Genomic DNA, 19,246 nt, shown 5'->3' with positions numbered 1-19,246 from the left:
GTTTCCGATAATCTTTAAGACTCGATTCCGACCTAAGATTTGACTGAGGAGCATTAGCGCTGGTCTGCTCTGGTACCTATGACTGTTTAAGACATGGAAACACTGCCCTGACTGCATGCTAGGCTGGGAAGTCCTGTGTAGTCAGATCTTTGGCAGAGGAACCTGCTGAAGAAGTGACACTGGCTTTGGCAGAAACGCCACTCCAGAGTCCCTTGCCTTGGGAGATCTAGCTTCTAGAACCCTAGTGAGTTCTAAACAAATTAGCACACAGACTCTTTCCCCACTCACTCATTATTACAGTCATAGCTTAGTTCTCAGCATCGTGTTGAACAATTTAGATGTTAACATTTTCATCCCTGGATACTATTGGACAAGCGTAATGTCTTACTCTGTCCACAGTTCCTAAGAATCCACGTTTTTCTGACTCCAAGATGCATATGTTTTTCAAAGTTTAAAATCTTTATAATTGGATGCATTTATTTCCCAGTGTGTTTGGGAAGCATTTTGCTGTAAAATCTGAACTCTCTCTATCATGGTGAAGCCCCTGCCCACCTAATACAGTGCAGGCACAGACGAAAGAACAGGGCTGATGCTATCTTAGGCTTCAGGATACTCTTTGGAAATCTGGCTGCCTAGAAGACCAGTAACCTGATTCCTCTGCGAACAGGAAGTGTGAGGCTGGAGGCTAAGATAAAACCTTACCAAAGAAATGATGAGCTGAAACGCATGGGTGCATTTTCCCATCAACCTCAAAACTGCTTTTTATTCTCAGAGATGTTACAGTGAAAACAAGACTGTGGTAGACTGAAGATCAGCTTAATAGCACCTCCGGGTGAGAATGGTGCACACCTTTAATCTGAGCACTCGGGAGGCAGAGGTAGGCAGATCTCTGTGACCTTGAGATCAACCTGGTATACAGAGTGAGTTCCAAGTTACACAGCGAAACCCCGTCTCGAAAAACCAAAACCACAAAACAAAACAAAGCCAATACACTTAAAATATTCTATCACCCAGAGGTGTTATTAAGTTTTTACTTAATTTGAAGTTTTAAAATTTTATTTATTTAAGGTATTGTTAAGATTTGAATGTATTTTCCCATTTTTGAATATTACTGAATATGATCACATAAAATTGGAATTAGAGTGCTGGCATGTATAAGGTTTATACCCTGCCCCTATTCCTTTCATCTTATCATTATTTTTTCATGTGGTATGCTCTTCCAAGGCAAGGTAACTTGGAACAATTTGGGAAAAGGTTCAATTCTTCCTGACTACAGAGAGGCCCTTCCCTCTGGCTTTACACCATGAATCACCTATAAAAATTCTAAGCACTATGAAGAACCTAGTCTACCCAAGAGATTCTCAATTATTCTAGGCACCAATTTTTTTTCTTCATGTTATCCCAACACATCTGGATAATAACTATCGTTACATATCGAAGTAAATTACAATTAGATTAAGAATTGATTGTAGAGTTCCTGGCGGCGGGGACCGGGGTAGCCAACGGCTTGTGGAGCATCATGCCCAAGTTTTATTGTGACTACTGTGATACGTGTCTTACCCACGATTCTCCATCTGTGAGGAAGACACACTGCAGTGGTCGGAAACACAAAGAGAATGTGAAAGACTATTACCAGAAATGGATGGAAGAGCAGGCCCAGAGCCTGACTGACAAGACAACGGCTGCATTTCAACAAGGGAAGATCCCTCCGCTCCGGTCTCTGCTCCTCCGCCTGCAGGGGCCATGATCCCACCTCCCCCCAGTCTCCCGGGCCCTCCTCGGCCTGGCATGATGCCTGCGCCCCACATGGGAGGCCCTCCCATGATGTCAATGATGGGCCCCCCCTCCGCCCGGAATGATGACCGTGGGACCAGCTCCTGGGATGAGACCACCCATGGGAGGCCACATGCCCATGATGCCCGGGCCTCCCATGATAAGACCTCCTGCCCGCCCTATGATGGTGCCCACCCGGCCTGGCATGACCCGGCCAGACAGATAAGAGCAGAAGCGCTCTTGATGGTTTTGTATTTCTTGTTCTGTTCCACCAGGAGCTCTTGGTGCTGAGCCTGAGTGTTTACTAGATGCATGGAAAGGAAACTTCCCTTCCTAACTGAATATTTTTGGAGAGAGAAATAATACAAAAAAGTGCAGTTTTCACTTATATTGTGAAATGTGAAATGTGAAAATAAAATCATCAGCTCTTTTAGTTAAAAAAAATAATTAATTGTAAAAAGAAAACACAAAATCCTGGAATTAGTGAGTAAAATATACATATAATTGAAATATTATAGTACTGAAGAACACTAAAGACATACTCATATAGGTGACAACACAAAAACTTTACATTTCTCCTCTATATGCAGAACTGAACGGCTAGTGACTAAGTAGGACATATATTTCCCATATGTATTATGGGCAAAAATTTATTTTAAAAAATTATGCAGGAAGAGCTCATAGAAAAGGCCAACTATAGAAAACACCCAGAAAAAAAAAATCCACCATGTGTATGGAGATTTAAAAGCATTTCCCTTTAAAGTGACGTAGAAGCTGATCTTCCCTCCAGGACAGCCTATTCCCTGCCTGGCTCCGCCCCAGCCACCAGTAACTCAGGGGCATCCAGCACGCTTACACTTGTGTCTTGCAGCGTTTTCTCACTAAGACAAAGCCAAACTCAAAGCAAATATATTAAAACTAAAACCTGAACACATAGAGGAAGCCACAGTGACACGGAGGTCCCTAAAAATCAGATGCAAAGGAACGCAAGCACCATTATCACCGGTGCTGGGCTCTGCGCAGGTTCAACCTGCAATAAAGAAAGTCTTTCCAATCTGCCCTGCGACTTCACCCTCATTGGGATGCATATTCGTGATTTCCTGATTACTCTGCTACATAATGTATACCATTTCCCACTTTGGTTTGCACAACGCTTGTTCAATATTCATATTTTGTCTCTTAACGATTGTAGTAAATCACTTCAAACACAATAACCTATTTAAGAGTGGGTTTATAGGCGAAAAGGCACACCTTTAATGCTGTGACTGCAGTCATCAGATTCTCTGGTTCTACCCGGGCACTCATTACAGAATGCTCAAAGGACGCAACACGCAGAAGAGGCCATCGGAGGCTGAAGGAGTCAGCCCCGCCCAGCGCGCGCTTCCTGGTGGCAGGGCGTATCCATAGGAACCCGGTGAAATGTTTTGTTTTAGTCACTTGGCTCCTTTCTCGTTCTCACCGGAGCCAACAGTTGCAAGATAATGCAGTTTAGACATGTCGCAGCTGTTGAAACTCAGTGGAAGCTTGAGCCGGTGGTGGAGCGCGATCAAGAATCAGAAACACCAAAGCAGCAGTGTGATACAGAGTCAAGGAGGAGCTTTGAGAAGACAAAGGGCAGGAAATAAAGCCCGCCCGCCCGCTTTAAAGCAGAACCCTGGGGTGGGGTGGGGTGGGGTGGGGGTGGGGGCGACATCAGGTTGAGAGCAAGCAGTGACTTTTTTTGTCCCGTGAAGCCGCTTACTGGATAACATGAAAAAATGGCAGATTTGGGAGATGACTTCTCAGAAGCTGAAGAGCAGGCAGAGGGATGTCGCTCTTGGGAAGGGCGTTTATAATTCAGAAAGTAACAAAATCTAAATGGAAGTCATAATCTGTAATGTTTGCTCTGCACTTAAAACCTGAATTCTTTCTGGCAGGAATGTGGTCCGTCTCCAGTTCTCAGGCTAGCCTCATGACCTACTCTCTAATACACACTTCTGAGAAACTGTCAGAGACAGAGTTCAAACCTGTATCACAGGACTGTAAGCTTGGTAAGAGAAACTTTCACAACCATTGAAAGTCATTTATGCCCACAAAGCCCCACACCTTTAGAGAATAAAATAAAATTGATCGCAGTGCACGAATCTGATGACGAATGTGAATTACAACATGCATGGTGTACCCAAGAAGAAGACAGTTTCCATGTTAAAACTAACAAAAATAAATAAATAAATAAATAAATAAATAAGCCCAACTTTATTCACTCTACCTTGCCCCTGGGGGGACTTTTTAAAAAAAACTGGCTTCTGAGTAAGTCTTAAACACTAATCTTTTCAAAGATCTATAAAGCTCACAGGCTAGGCAAGAGATGTAAAAGTTTACTTTGTGTGGGAGTAAGTTGGAATTCAGTCGTGTGTAAGTTAGACAGAATCTTGAATGCCTTCCAGCCACACCTACCTTCTGTTTTAATCACATATGTATGATCATTTAAAACAAACATTTCATCTCAGGCCATTTAAATTTTATCTCCATGAATGGTAGATTAGTAATAACCTTGGGTTCACTCACAATTCTGTACACCCTTTAGGCTCTATATATCTGAGCACAGAGCCAAGGAGGCAACGCCGTCCACAACCCCTACAGCAGTCCTGGGAGTTAGTGACATTAGAGCCCATCTCTCAGGTCTCACTGGATTCTGTGAGACACACACACACCGTTGCTAGAGAGATCACAGAGGGAACGGTCAAGAGAAACTAGGTCTGCCTTGCAACCAAGGCCATGCTCCTTCTAGCGTATCTCAACGCCTTTGATTATGAAGGATCTCAGCTCGTTGACTGCTAGCCAGCCGTATGCTGGAGCAGTCTGTGGCAACGAATCTAAAATATTAAGTGATACAGGAGGCAAAACCTTAAAGATATAGCTTTGAAAAGATTTTATTCCTATGTATCTGTGTGAATGTATGCTACATGTATGCGTAAGCGACCAGAGGCTAGTTGAGGGTGTCAGATCTCCTGGGGTTGGAGTTAGAGTAGTTGTTAGCTGCTCAGCATAGGCGTTGAGGGTTGAACTTGGGGCGTTTGAAAGAGCAGGAACTCCTAGCTACAGAGCCGCCTCTTAGCACTTCAACTGACTTAAAAAACACTGTTGAGAAAAACACACCCAGTTTTTTCAAAAGACTTCCTCCAGGAAGACACGAATTGGAATAGTTTCATTTTCCAATTGTCATTATTTACCCCAGAGTAGTTCTTGTTAGGCCAGCCTGCCCCTTTGAGATGGTGGTCACTCTGAGACGTGAGTTTCTAGGCCAGCCAGGGCTACATAGTAAGATCCTGTCTCAAAAACAAAAACAAACTTCCTCAAAAAAAAAAAAAAAGCTTTGAAATGTTGTTTCTGCTAAATCATGTGTTCCCATAACAGAACACTTCTGATTTTAAATTTTTGCTTGTTTGTTTTTTGTTTTTCGAGACAGGGTTTCTCTGTGTAGCCCTGGCTGTCCTGGAACTCACTTTGTAGACCAGGCTGGCCTCGAACTCAGAAATCCACCTGCCTCTGCCTCCCAAGTGCTGGGATTAAAGGTGTGTGCCACCACACCCAGCCTGATTCTAAAATTTTAAGTTTGGGGCTTTGTTTGCACTACATTAACATTGATAGCACAGTTCTGCTTTTTGATTGGACGAAAACAGGCTGTGTCTTATGCACATGACAAAATCTTTCCATTGTAACCCATGTGGTACCCCTTCCCTTTCCCCTTCACTTTATGGCAAGCACACTACTTCTTTTGTGTGGTAGACCTAATGGTTCCTGGCTATGACTTTATGAAGAAACACTCTCAGCTGTAGCATTATGCGTTATATGTCACTGAATGCTAGAGACTTTAAAAACTGCTCTTCTAGGAAATCTTGTTGTGGAAAAAAAGGAAACAAACAAGAGAATTCTACTGATAACTCTTTGTCACTGTGGTGCTTTAAGCGAGAAATGTCCCCCACAGGCTCCTATCCAAAGGAACGCTTGGCTCCCCAGTTGGTGTCACTGTTTGGGGAGGTTCCTGGAGGAAGTCTGTCACTGCGGGCAGGATCTGAGCTTAAAGCCTTGCCTACTTCCAGTGAGCTTCACCATTATGGTTTGGGTGTGAGCTCTTGGCTTCCTGCTCCAGCCGCCATGCCTGCCACTTGTTGCCATGGCTCCCCACCATGATAGACTCACTCCTCTGGAGCCATTAGCCCAAATAAAGTTCTAAAGTTACCTTGATAAAGGTGTTTTATCAGAGCAACAGAAAAGGATCCTAATACAGTCTTTTAATATTACAAAGGATAAATGCCCTATCATTATACTCTTGGATGTCGGAAGACCTGACAGCGTTAAACATTCCTTTTTCTTAAGATTAAAAATTTAAAATAAAATTCATAGTATAGTAAAACTACTTTACAACTGGGATATAGATCCTGTCCATAGGTTCCCAAAAGCACCTTGGTGTTATTCCTTTGGTGGTGTTTAACCAGATTCTCTGCGCTTGCAGCTACATCCCTTCCCTCCACCCTACAGCATTGTCTGTGAGAATACCATGTGTATGAAATCCAACTATAGAGGGTGAAACCTGCCTTCTTCCAATCAGCAGAGGCCTTCAGGATCCATCCGTGTTTGTTTTGTTATTACTAGTAGTATTCTATTCCTTTGCCTGGATAGATTAGACTTTTACCAATAAAGGGTATGTGTCTTGTTCCAGAATGTTATGAGCATGCGACGAGCGCCCTAGGTACTCTGTACTGCTTTTAGTGTGAATGGAAACTGTCCTTTGTCTGAGAGGATGCACAGTAATCAGACTGCTCAGTCACATGGTAACTTGACTGTGTAAGATACTTTAACACTGTTGTGTTGTATCTCCAAACAAACTGAACTATTTTTCCAACACTGCCCATAGCTTGGGAGAATGCTGGTTGCTCCACACCCTTTCCAGGACTTGGTAATCTGTGTTTCATCTAGGTCACTCTAAGATGTGCAGTGGCATTTCACCACGGCTTTAATTTGCATTTCCCCAACAGCTAATTACACTCAACATCTTTGCATGTGCTGATTTGCCATCTTATATTCTCTTTGGTGAAATGCTTGCTCAAGACTTTGGCTCACTTTTAAATTGGGTTGAGTTCTCCCTATAGGATTCTAAGAGTCCTCTATGAAGTCTTTGTTTGGTTGATTTACAAATGCTTATTCCTAGACAATGGCTGTCTAGTCACTCCGCTGGAGGAACCTTTCGCACATTACAAGTTTTTAATTTTGACAAAGTTAATCGTGAATGTTTGTTTGCTTGTTTGTTTGTTTTTGTAGATTGTACATTTGGCGTCTAAGGACAAATCATAAGATTTTGTTTTTATGTTCTGGACATCTGTTTTACATTTAGGTGTCCAACTTCTTTTTGGGTGTAAGGAGAGATTGGGCAGAGGCTCACTTCCATGTGGCATGTCTTCCATGTGGCATGTCTTCCATGTGGCATGTATGTCCAATGAGTCTGAAAAGGCTCATTGAAAAAACATTTCACCATCTCCCTTTGCCACTGAATTGCCTTTGTAACTTGCTCTCTTATTCTTCTGGAATATATTATGTAGAATCACTGTTTCTTCTTAGATATTTGATACAATTTGTAGTGAAACCATCTAGGCTAGAATCCTATTTCATTAGTATTTTAAGCAGAATTCACTTTCTTAAAGTGGCAGGCCTTCTTGAGGCATTTTTTTTTTTTCATTCTTCAGTGGGATTTGGTGTCTGGATGTTAGAAGAGGCAGCTCACCGAGAACCCCGCCAGATGTGCCTGGGATGTGAGCTCCTCTGACTCTTCTCCCCGGGCCATTTTCACATTTTTGTATCCTACGAGCAAGATGAGGCAATTTCCCGTCTTCATCAAGGAACTAGTTTTAGAGGAGAAAAAGTGTCCCGGGTTAGCATTCCCCAGGTGCAGTACAAAGTCCAGACTAGTCAGCAATGCAAACCCACGTGGCGCTGCGCTTCCCTTAGTAGATAACGGATGCAGTGCTCTTCGGCTGAAATGGAATGGCATCACTTGGGTTTACCTTGTGGTTCTAGGGTCTGAAAAGTCAAGTGCATGCTGATGGCATCTGGCAAGGGCCTGGGTGTGGCACAAAAGCATGGCAGAGGTTCAAAGGACAAACGAACACATGAAAAAAAAAAGTCAAAAAGCCCCAGAAAGGATAGATGGACATTATAAAAATGACTTGACGTCCATTTAGGAAGGTCCTGCTAATCACCACCTCTCATTAGGCCTCCGCCAACATTTCTGCACTGGAGACGAAGCTTCTGACACATTCTGCAGGACACAAGCAAGCCACAGCAACCTTTCCATTTATAAGGCAAGATAAGCCCTCAGGCTCTTCCTACTTCCTTTTTGAATTAATGTACGCGCCAGTGTGAGTGCATGCGTGCGAGCGTGCGTGCGTGCGTGCGTGCGTGCGTGCGTGCGTGCGTGCGTGCGTGCGTGCGTGCGTGCGTGCGTGCGTGCGTGCGTGTGGAGGTGAACAGAAGGCTGTTTTCTCCTGGAAGGGAATTCCAGGCAATTGTCCTGTCTCTGCCTCCCATCTTACTGGAGAAGTGCTAAGATTGTCCCATGTGAGCTACCATAGCCCCCTCTCCCTCCCACCCCCTGCAGGCTCCCCTTTCTCTGTCTCCTGAAGATCATCAAACTTAGATGTCCAGCTTGTACGGCAAGCGCGTTTGTGCTTTGGGCCAGTGCTGGTTGGCATCCAGTTCACAGAGCAGATGTTTCACCTAAGCTGTCACTGTGTTACAGGCACTTACTTTGCTCTTCCACGTCTCTTCTTATCCCTTATCCCGCCATAGATTTTCTGCATTGCCAGAAAGTAGCTTTTGTTCTTATTATCAGGATTTTGTATTTCACTGTTTTTACCCCCAGTCTGAGACTCTTGATAAAAGTTTTTATATTTTATTGTTCTTTTCAAAGAACCAGCTTTTGGAGTCAGTAGTTGGGTTTTTGTTTGGTTTTTGTTTGTGTGTGGGTCCAAGGTTGCTAGCACATATTCTTATCTTTATTCTTTCTTTCTCTCTGCTCCATTGGAGATTTTGAAAAAAGAAAATATTGTTAATTCTCGACTTGATGTCTTAAACGTTTTTAATTTTAGCGTTAACATTTTTCATTGTAAACGCTACTGTACCGTTTTATGTCCATTTCCATCCAAGTGCTTTCAGCACACTGCCTCCCATCTACATGGCTACTCTTTTCTCACCGCTACTGTTAGTCCCTCAAGCAGTCTCACTTCATGTCAGTAGTACATATGTGACTCCTCTAGGGCCCACGAATGGGAGAAAACACGAAATATGATTACCTCCAGTGGTTCCTACTTAAGCGAGTAACTTGATTCTGTTTATGGACGAGGAATCTGTTGTGTATATAAGCTGTTTTTATCCATTACAGGTGACAAGCATGGAGCTCTGTAACTTGGAGATGGAGCTACTTTAGATATTCAAGGAGTTCTGCTCTGTGCTCATTTGAAGTCTCTTGGGTGCATGAGTCACATGGTAGACCTATTTATAGCTTTTGGAGGGACCTACATACGGATTCGCATAGTGGTGGGATAATTTACATCACTGTCAGTGCCTCGGGGCTCTCTTCGTGCTGTCTCTGGTCCACATCCTCACCAGTATTGTTTTCTTATGATTTAAAATTATGTGTATGTGTACATGAGTGTCTGTACTCAAGTCAAGGCGTTGACTGCTCTGGGGTGGAGTGACAGGCAGCTGAGAGCCCCCTCCCCGGCCTTAACGACCACCATTCCGACAAAGCTGAGATGAAATCTCAGTAGTTATAAAACATTTCCCCCGCCCCCTGGTGGCTAAAGGAATTGAATACCTTTAAAAATATTTATTGGCCAATTATTTTTCTTGAGAACTCTGCAGTTCTTTACGCCACCTTTTGGGTTGTTGTTGTTCCTATACTCTGGGCATCAATCTACCACACATACCATCCACCTGTAGGGTGTCTCCTCATTCAACCGACCACTTCCTTCTGTGGTGCAGCAGCCTTGCATTTCATGAGGTTTGTCTCCTAGAGTCCTCCTGGGATGTTCCTCCCTGCCTGCTCCCTTACCCCCTCCCCGAGCAGTTTCAGTCGCAGGCTGTCATCAAGGCCTCCCATCAGTGTGACACTGACTTCCTGTACAGCGTGAGTTACAAGGACTCAGTTCTATCCCTTCATAAGAGGACATCTAGTTTCCTACCGCCACTTGTTGAAGATGCTATCTTTTCTTTAATGTTTAGTTTTGGTTTGCATCTCAGAAAAGAAGCCGTGGCTGCAGCCGCATGCATTTATTCTGGGTTCTCTACTCTAGCCTATTGACCTCCATTGACCTCCATTGTCTGTTTCTGTCACACCATGCTGTTGTCAGTGACTCCACAGTGGAACTTAAAATTGGGATGGTGATTCTTCCACTATCATTCTTTTTGCTAAGGATCTCTTTGGCCATCTGGGTTCTTTTATACTTCCATAAGAATTTTAGATTAAAAAAAAATTCTGTGAAGAAAGGTGCTGTTGGAATCTAATAAGAATTCCACTGCCTCTATGCATATTTATATGTAGATTGCTACGCTTCCTCCCTAAAGTTGTTTTTGTTAGTGTATCTGTTTTCACACTATTAATTCTTCTAATCCATGGGCATTGGAGGTCTTTTTTTTTATCAACTAGTGTCTTTCCTCAATTTTCTTCTCCAACACTCAAATTTAATATAGTGGTCTTTGAATTCCTTGGTTAGGTTTATTTCAAGGTATCTTTGTAGCTTGCTTTGTTGCCGAAAGTGTTTAAGAGAGCTAGGACGTGTGTGTGTGTGTGTGTGTGTGTGTATGTGTGTGTTGGGGTCTCTTCTGTTTTGAATATCTCATCTGCCAAAGAGTGATTTCTTCTTTCCTATTTGTATCCTTTTCTAGCTTCTCATGTCTTATTGCACTAGCTAAAATGTTACTATATTAAATACAAGTTAAATAATATGTACATTGAAGCATCCACATGTCTAGAAACAAACAACCAACTTGATCTTGTGAATGATCTTGGTGATGGGATCTTTAATCCTGCTTGTGCGCACTGTACTGAGAACTTTTGCATTTGTGTTCATAAAGGAGATTGGTCTGTAATTGGTCTGTAGTTGTTGTCTTTATCTTGGTACCAGAGTAATACTGGCTTCATGAAAGGTCTGGTGGACTAGAGAGATAGAATCTAAGATGGCTGCTTAGCTGAACCAACATAGCACGAAAGCACACCCTTAAGTATCTATACATCCATAGACCACAAAGGCTACTGTAGCCTTAAAGAGACCCTTCTTGAATAGGAGGAAGGATTGTGGGTCCTGAATGGGACAGGAACTCCACAAGAAGACCAACAGAGTCAACTAACCTGGATCCTTGGTGTTCTCAGGAGTCTGAACCCCCAACCGAAGAACATACAATGGGCTGGACCTAGGCCTTCCCGCTCATATGCATCAGGTATGCAGGTTTTCCTTCATGTGGGCTCCGGAGCAACTGGAGCTGGGGCTATCCCAAAAGCTGTTGCCTATCCATGTGATATGTTCTACTAGCTGGACTGCCCTGTCTCGTCTCAGTGGGAGAAGAAGCACCTAGCCTGGCAGAGATTTGAAGTGTCAGGGAGGCCAGAGGAGAAGGGGAGGGGGAGGGGGGCTGTGGGAGGGGGTGGTTGGGAGGGGACAGAGAGCAGGATGTAAAGTGAATACGAAAAATAAATAAATTAGAAGAGAGAGAGAGAGAGAGAGAGAGAGAGAGAGAGAGAGAGAGAGAGAGAGAGACTTTCTCCTTGCAGTGAACAGAGGTAAAGTAAATGCAAAGAGCCAGGGCTACACAGGATGCTGAGAATAAAGGGCAGCAGAGCCTAAGTGAGGCAAGCCACTGACGGACATTAGGCTCAGGAAAAAAACCCTGCAGAAGAGATGGGAAGAATCTAAGAGCTGCAGGATGAAGATGAAGGGTGTGAAGGATTATTTTCCAAGCAGGACACTGACATAAGAACCACAAACTCAGAGCAGTTTTCCAGTGATATACCTACTTACCCAACTGTGTGTCTACCTGGGAGCCCATCGGGCAGTGACGGGTATTTCAAAACCCAGGACCATATAGATAGCTCAACCTACAGGATACTTAACAGAAATAAAACTAATAAATGGAGGAACAGGGGAGAGGGTAGGTAAGGTGAAAAGGAAATGAAAGAGGGTGGAGGGACCAAGAGACACCGTGGATTTATAAAAGAACAAAATTTACTACTAACAAAAGCCCACTAAAACCAAAGCTAATAAAAGGCTTGCACCCTCTTTCAATTCCGTCTGACCTTGCACCCTCTAATCCGATGGCTGGCCTTTGTGGTGGAGACAATGCCCCTTGTGGGTCATCTTACTAGTATGACTATCAGGATTCATCATAAATCAGACACTATTTAATCACTTAGGAAGTTCTAAGAACTTAGATTTAGGAAGTGGTGAGGGTAGAGGGGAGTGTCCTGGAGGGCGGGAGGGGAGGAGTAAGCAAATCCTTGATTCCTCAGCTTTAATTTTAGTCTCATCAATATTAGCAAAAGACTGGAAACCACACAGCAGAGTGCATTACATGCAAGGCTACAGAACATGCTACTAGCTACATAAAAGTGTGTGGTATGTTACAACTTGCTTCTAATACACATGTTTGTTTATCCACGAATGGATCCATTTCTAGACATAGAAACAAGATGAATTCCTGATAATAAACCAGTACTCATACATGAAAATGAGGGAAGGAGCCCTCCCATGTTCGACCTCAGCCCCTTTTAAAGCTCTTTCCAATTTTTGTGCAAAATGCATATACTATCTATTAAAGAAGAAAATGGTGTTTTCACATGTCTGAGACGACTACCGACAATTTATAACTTTAATCTGTCCTTGATTACAGGAAGGGTGTGTTATGTGTTACACTGAATGAAACTGAGTGTGTCAGGGGCCAGGGGATGTTTTCACAACTCTAAATGGCCCCCAGCTGCTAAGACACATTATTATTTTTAGTTTCCTGTTTTCTATCAGCTAACTTCTAACTCCTGTTATTTGGCCCACATAGCATTACATGAAAGGGGAGCTGCCTGTAACGACTGGAAGACTCTTCCCATCACACCTGACTAAAGATCTTCTATACTTGCAAGTCCCAAGTCAGTAAGCAAAGGATGAGGCAGGCAGTCCTGAAGCCAAACGAACAGTGCCCACTAGTTAATGAGATACCAATAAGTACTTTTTCCCCCCTCAGGACTTCTCTTATTTACTTCGCTCACACACAAAATGTATTTTATTATCGTTTTGTGTTTGTGTGGATGTGTGTAGACTAGGTGCCATGGTACACATGTGGAGACCACAGGACAACTGGTCAGATCCAGCTTTAGGTGGGTTCTTAGCCTCAAACTCAGGTGTCAGTCTCCTGTGTCAGAGCACTTTCACCAACTGAGCCATCTCACTAGCCGCACTCATAACTGTATTTGAGAGCCAGGTACGGGGCTGAGGCAGAACTGCCATGATTTCCAGACCAGTTTAGGGCACACAGTGAGCCCAGCCCGAGTTACAGGACAAGATTCTCTCTCGAAAGCATAAAACAACTAACACACAAAAATATGGATCTGAGCATCTCCCGTGCAGGAGGGAATGTTCCAGGCACAGTGGTGACGATGGAGAAACTCTCTTACAAGTTATACTCTGGCAGGAGAAACAACAGAAGACAGAGCCATTGGGCTAGGGAGGAAAAGGCAACTGAGGACAACAGGACTGCGTTGGATAAAACCACGAGTCAGTGTGCAGCTGGGTCAGACTGGAAAGCCATCTCTGTATGATACTGGAGTTGAACCTAAAGCTTCATGCAAGCCAGTGAAATGTTTTACAGGTGAACTCTTCTCCAGTGGGAACCAATTAAATACACACACACACACACACACACACACACACACACACACACACAAAGTTATTTTGAAATAATTCTAAACTTATAAAAAGCAATCAAAACCCAACTCAACTTGCCGTCTGATGAACATAGAGGGTTCCTGAGTCCGCTATCCTAGTTTCCTTCTGCGAGTGTGTTGGCTGTACTGTGAATGGCTTCAGGGGCAGGCCAGGTTCCTCGCATACCTCTAGGTCTCCTGGAACCTGAGTATGTCAGGCACCATGCCGGTGGACGAGTGAAGACAGCTCCAGGTGTGAAAGCAGGAAGGACATTGAGAGGACCTCAGGAGGAAGCCGCAGGACACCCAGGCTGCTCTCCCAGCTTCACAGGAACAGGCCATCAGTGTGGTCTCAGTTCACGAGCCCGTGTTGACTTTAAAGGAGGCAGAATGTCTTTTCATAATCTCCAACTGTTTGCTGCTTGTAACAATCTTACCACCTCAACTCAAAACCAAAGTCCTCTAAGATTTGACAGCACAGACCCGAGGTGTAAGAATGCTGACAGATAACAGCAGTCGAAGAGAACGTCTCCTAAGGGAAACATGTCAGAGGGCCCATGTTCTGTTCTTGTCAGGGCCCCGTGTCATGAGAGTTGACCTCAGGCGTGTGTGCATCTATTTTCATCAGATGCGGCTTCCTTGAGATCACGAGCGGTTCTGAAGGCAAGCTCGTCTGCCTGGACTAACCCTGGCTGGCTGGAAGTAGGTTTGAGTACTAAGTGGACTAAGCTTTCGTAGCTATTGACACTCATTTCAGATTGTGGCACAGTTGCAGGTCCAGTAATGAAATCATCAGCCAAGCCTAACTACAAACATTCTTTCTTTCTCATCACAACATGCACAGCGGGGTTGGGGTTGGGGGTGTGGCTCAACTGTTGAGAATGCTTACTGCTGCTCTGGGATCTTAGCACAGCCAGAGGCTCTGGGGCGGCCTGTGACTCCAGCTCCCAGGAATGAGACTCCCTCTTCTGGCCACCACAGACACCTGCATACACGTACATGCACACACATGAAAACATAAGCACCCAATAAAATGTTTAAAAAAAAAAAAAACTCATGAAAGTAAAGTTAAAGCAAAACCAAGGTGGGGTGAGCTTCAGAGAAACATTTATTCATCCCCGTCCAGTTCAAAGTTGGTCGGCTGAGTCACAGAGAGGTTAAAATGGCTGCCATACAGCAGGCATTCACATTGTGTACATGCCAATACAATCAGACGTCTTCCTGTTTCCTTAAAGAGAACACAAGCGCTTCTTAACAGGATGGGGGGTCCACAGACTTTTTAAGGAAAAAGAACATAAAAACTTCAAAAGCAACGGGAGACAGCACATACTAGCAGCTTGACAACACATCTAAAAGCCCTAGAAAAAAAGGAAGCAAATTCACCCAAGAGGAGTAGACGGCAGGAAATAATCAAACTCAGGGGTGAAATCAACCAAGTGGAAACAAGAAGAACTATTCAAAGAATTAACCAAACGAGGAGTTGGTTCTTTGAGAAAATCAACAAGATAGATAAACCCTTAGCTAGACTCATTAAAGGGCACAGGGACAAAATCCTAATTAACAAAATCAGAAATGAAAAGGGAGACATAACAACAGATCCTGAAGAAATCCAAAACACCATCAGATCCTTCTACAAAAGGCTATACTCAACAAAACTGGAAAACCTGGACGAAATGGACAAATTTCTGGACAGATACCAGGTACCAAAGTTGAATCAGGATCAAGTTGATCATCTAAACAGTCCCATATCACCTAAAGAAATAGAAGCAGTTATTAATAGTCTCCCAATCAAAAAAAGCCCAGGACCAGATGGGTTTAGTGCAGAGTTCTATCAGACCTTCAAAGAAGATCTAATTCCAGTTCTGCACAAACTATTTCACAAGATAGAAGTAGAAGGTACTCTACCCAACTCATTTTATGAAGCCACTATTACTCTGATACCTAAACCACAGAAAGACCCAACAAAGATAGAGAACTTCAGACCAATTTCTCTTATGAATATCGATGCAAAAATCCTCAATAAAATTCTCGCTAACCGAATCCAAGAACACATTAAAGCAATCATCCATCCTGACCAAGTAGGTTTTATTCCAGGGATGCAGGGATGGTTTAATATACGAAAATCCATCAATGTAATCCATTATATAAACAAACTCAAAGACAAAAACCACATGATCATCTCGTTAGATGCAGAAAAAGCATTTGACAAGATCCAACACCCATTCATGATAAAAGTTTTGGAAAGATCAGGAATTCAAGGCCCATACCTAAACATGATAAAAGCAATCTACAGCAAACTAGTAGCCAACATCAAAGTAAATGGAGAGAAGCTGGAAGCAATCCCACTAAAATCAGGGACTAGACAAGGCTGCCCACTTTCTCCCTACCTTTTCAACATAGTACTTGAAGTATTAGCCAGAGCAATTCGACAACAAAAGGAGATCAAGGGGATACAAATTGGAAAAGAGGAAGTCAAAATATCACTTTTTGCAGATGGTATGATAGTATATATAAGTGACCCTAAAAATTCTACCAGAGAACTCCTAAACCTGATAAACAGCTTCGGTGAAGTAGCTGGATATAAAATAAACTCAAACAAGTCAATGGCCTTTCTCTATACAAAGAATAAACAGGCTGAGAAAGAAATTAGGGAAACAACACCCTTCTCAATAGTCACAAATAATATAAAATATCTTGGCGTGACTCTAACTAAGGAAGTGAAAGATCTGTATGATAAAAACTTCAAATCTCTGAAGAAAGAAATTAAGGAAGATCTCAGAAGATGAAAAGATCTCCCATGCTCATGGATTGGCAGGATCAACATTGTAAAAATGGCTATCTTGCCAAAAGCAATCTACAGATTCAATGCAATCCCCATCAAAATTCCAACTCAATTCTTCAACGAATTGGAAGGAGCAATTTGCAAATTTGTCTGGAATAACAAAAAACCTAGGATAGCAAAAAGTCTTCTCAAGGATAAAAGAACTTCTGGCGGAATCACCATGCCAGACCTAAAGCTTTACTACAGAGCAATTGTGATAAAAACTGCATGGTACTGGTATAGAGACAGACAAGTAGACCAATGGAATAGAATTGAAGACCCAGAAATGAACCCACACACCTATGGTCACTTGATCTTCGACAAGGGAGCTAAAACCATCCAGTGGAAGAAAGACAGCATTTTCAACAATTGGTGCTGGCACAACTGGTTGTTATCGTGTAGAAGAATGCGAATCGATCCATACTTATCTCCCTGTACTAAGGTCAAATCTAAGTGGATCAAGGAACTTCACATAAAACCAGAGACACTGAAAACTTATAGAGGAGAAAGTGGGGAAAAGCCTTGAAGATATGGGCACAGGGGAAAAATTCCTGAACAGAACAGCAATGGCTTGTGCTGTAAGATCGAGAATTGACAAATGGGACCTAATGAAACTCCAAAGTTTCTGCAAGGCAAAAGACACCGTCAATAAGACAAAAAGACCACCAACAGATTGGGAAATGATCTTTACCTATCCTAAATCAGATAGGGGACTAATATCCAACATATATAAAGAACTCAAGAAGGTGGACTTCAGAAAATCAAATAACCCCATTAAAAAATGGGGCTCAGAACTGAACAAAGAATTCTCACCTGAGGAATACCGAATGGCAGAGAAGCACCTGAAAAAATGTTCAACATCCTTAATCATCAGGGAAATGCAAATCAAAAAACCCTGAGATTCCACCTCACACCAGTCAGAATGGCTAAGATCAAAAATTCAGGTGACAGCAGATGCTGGCGTGGATGTGGAGAAAGAGGAACACTCCTCCATTGTTGGTGGGAGTGCAGGCTTGTACAACCACTCTGGAAATCAGTCTGGTGGTTCCTCAGAAAATTGGACATAGTACTACCGGAGGATCCAGCAATACCTCTCCTGGGCATATATCCAGAAGATGCCCCAACTGGTAAGAAGGACACATGCTCCACTATGTTCATAGCAGCCTTATTTATAATAGCCAGAAGCTGGAAAGAACCTAGATGCCCCTCAACAGAGGAATGGATACAGAAAATGTGGTACATCTACACAATGGAGTACTACTCAGCTATTAAAAAGAATGAATTTATGAAATTCCTAGCCAAATGGATGGACCTGGAGGGCATCATCCTGAGTGAGGTAACACATTCACAAAGAAACTCACACAATATGTACTCACTGATAAGTGGATATTAGCCCCAAACCTAGGATACCCAAGATATAAGATATAATTTGCTAAACACATGAAACTCAAGAAGAATTAAGACTGAAGTGTGGACACTATGCCCCTCCTTAGATTTGGGAACAAAACACCCATGGAAGGAGTTACAGAGACAAAGTTTGGAGCTGAGATGAAAGGATGGACCATGTAGAGACTGCCATATCCAGGGATCCACCCCATAATCAGCATCCAAACGCTGACACCATTGCATACACTAGCAAGATTTTATTGAAAGGACCCAGATGTAGCTGTCTCTTGTGAGACTATGCCGGGGCCTAGCAAACACAGAAGTGGATGCTCACAGTCAGCTAATGGATGGATCATAGGGCTCCCAATGGAGGAGCTAGAGAAAGTAGCCAAGGAGCTAAAGGGATCTGCAACCCTATAGGTGGAACAACATTATGAACTAACCAGTACCCCGGAGCTCTTGACTCTAGCTGCATATATATCAAAAGATGGCCTAGTCGGCCATCACTGGAAAGAGAGGCCCATTGGACTTGCAAACTTTATATGCCCCAGTACAGGGGAACACCAGGGCCAAAAAGGGGGAGTGGGTGGGCAGGGGAGTGGGGGTGGGTGGATATGGGGGACTTTTGGTATAGCATTGGAAATGTAAATGAGCTAAATACCTAATAAAAAATGGAAAAACAAAACAAAACAAAACAAACAAACAAAAAAAAACTTCAAAAGCATTGTCTGATGGGATTGCCAATTTATAGAGTATTGACTAAGAAAAAGAGAAGAGATCCCATTACGGCATGAAATACTTCTCTCCTTGGACCTGTTAGGTGAGGAGAGTTCTATCATTCGTTAACTATTTTTCTTGACTTAGTAATATCTCTTAACAGTAAAATACACATGACTAGCAACTGAATATATTAAAAACAAACCACCCCTTTGTTTAAGTGCTGCGAACTGCAGCATGGAGGCCCCGTCCTGTGCTCTGTCTGTTCTCTGCTCTCTGATAAGACGCAGAGCTCTCCCGTGGCCTTCTCCCTCTTCCAGGCCACAGGCTTTATGAAAAGGCTTCACTCCTGGGTTCGTTCGTTTGTTTTTCTTTTTCTTTTTTTTTTCCTCCCTCCCCCTCCCTTCTTTCTTAGAGTAGGGACAATAAGGAAATACAGAGAGAATGTGGGCAAAAGATGGGAGTGGAGAGATGGCTTCACAGAGTGCTCCCTATGTTCCCCTGGAAACACTAAGGACTGACGTTCAGAACCTCAGCATTCACTGGGTTGATGTTTTTCTTTCTTTTTGTTTGTTTTTTGAGACAGGGTTTCTCTGTATAGCCAT

The 19,246-nt window shown here is 43.1% G+C and overlaps 1 pseudogene; it reads left to right on the top strand.

Annotated features, from left to right (window-relative positions):
• The first annotated feature begins 1,478 nt into the window (after positions 1–1,478).
• On the top strand, positions 1,479–2,102 carry Gm4674 (annotated as a pseudogene).
• Positions 2,103–19,246: the final 17,144 nt, after the last annotated feature.

The sequence above is a fragment of the Mus musculus genome, chromosome 14 (assembly GCF_000001635.26).
Source record: "Mus musculus strain C57BL/6J chromosome 14, GRCm38.p6 C57BL/6J".
NCBI classification, from domain to species: Eukaryota; Metazoa; Chordata; class Mammalia; order Rodentia; family Muridae; genus Mus; species Mus musculus.
This window is presented reverse-complemented; position numbering and strand designations above follow the sequence as displayed.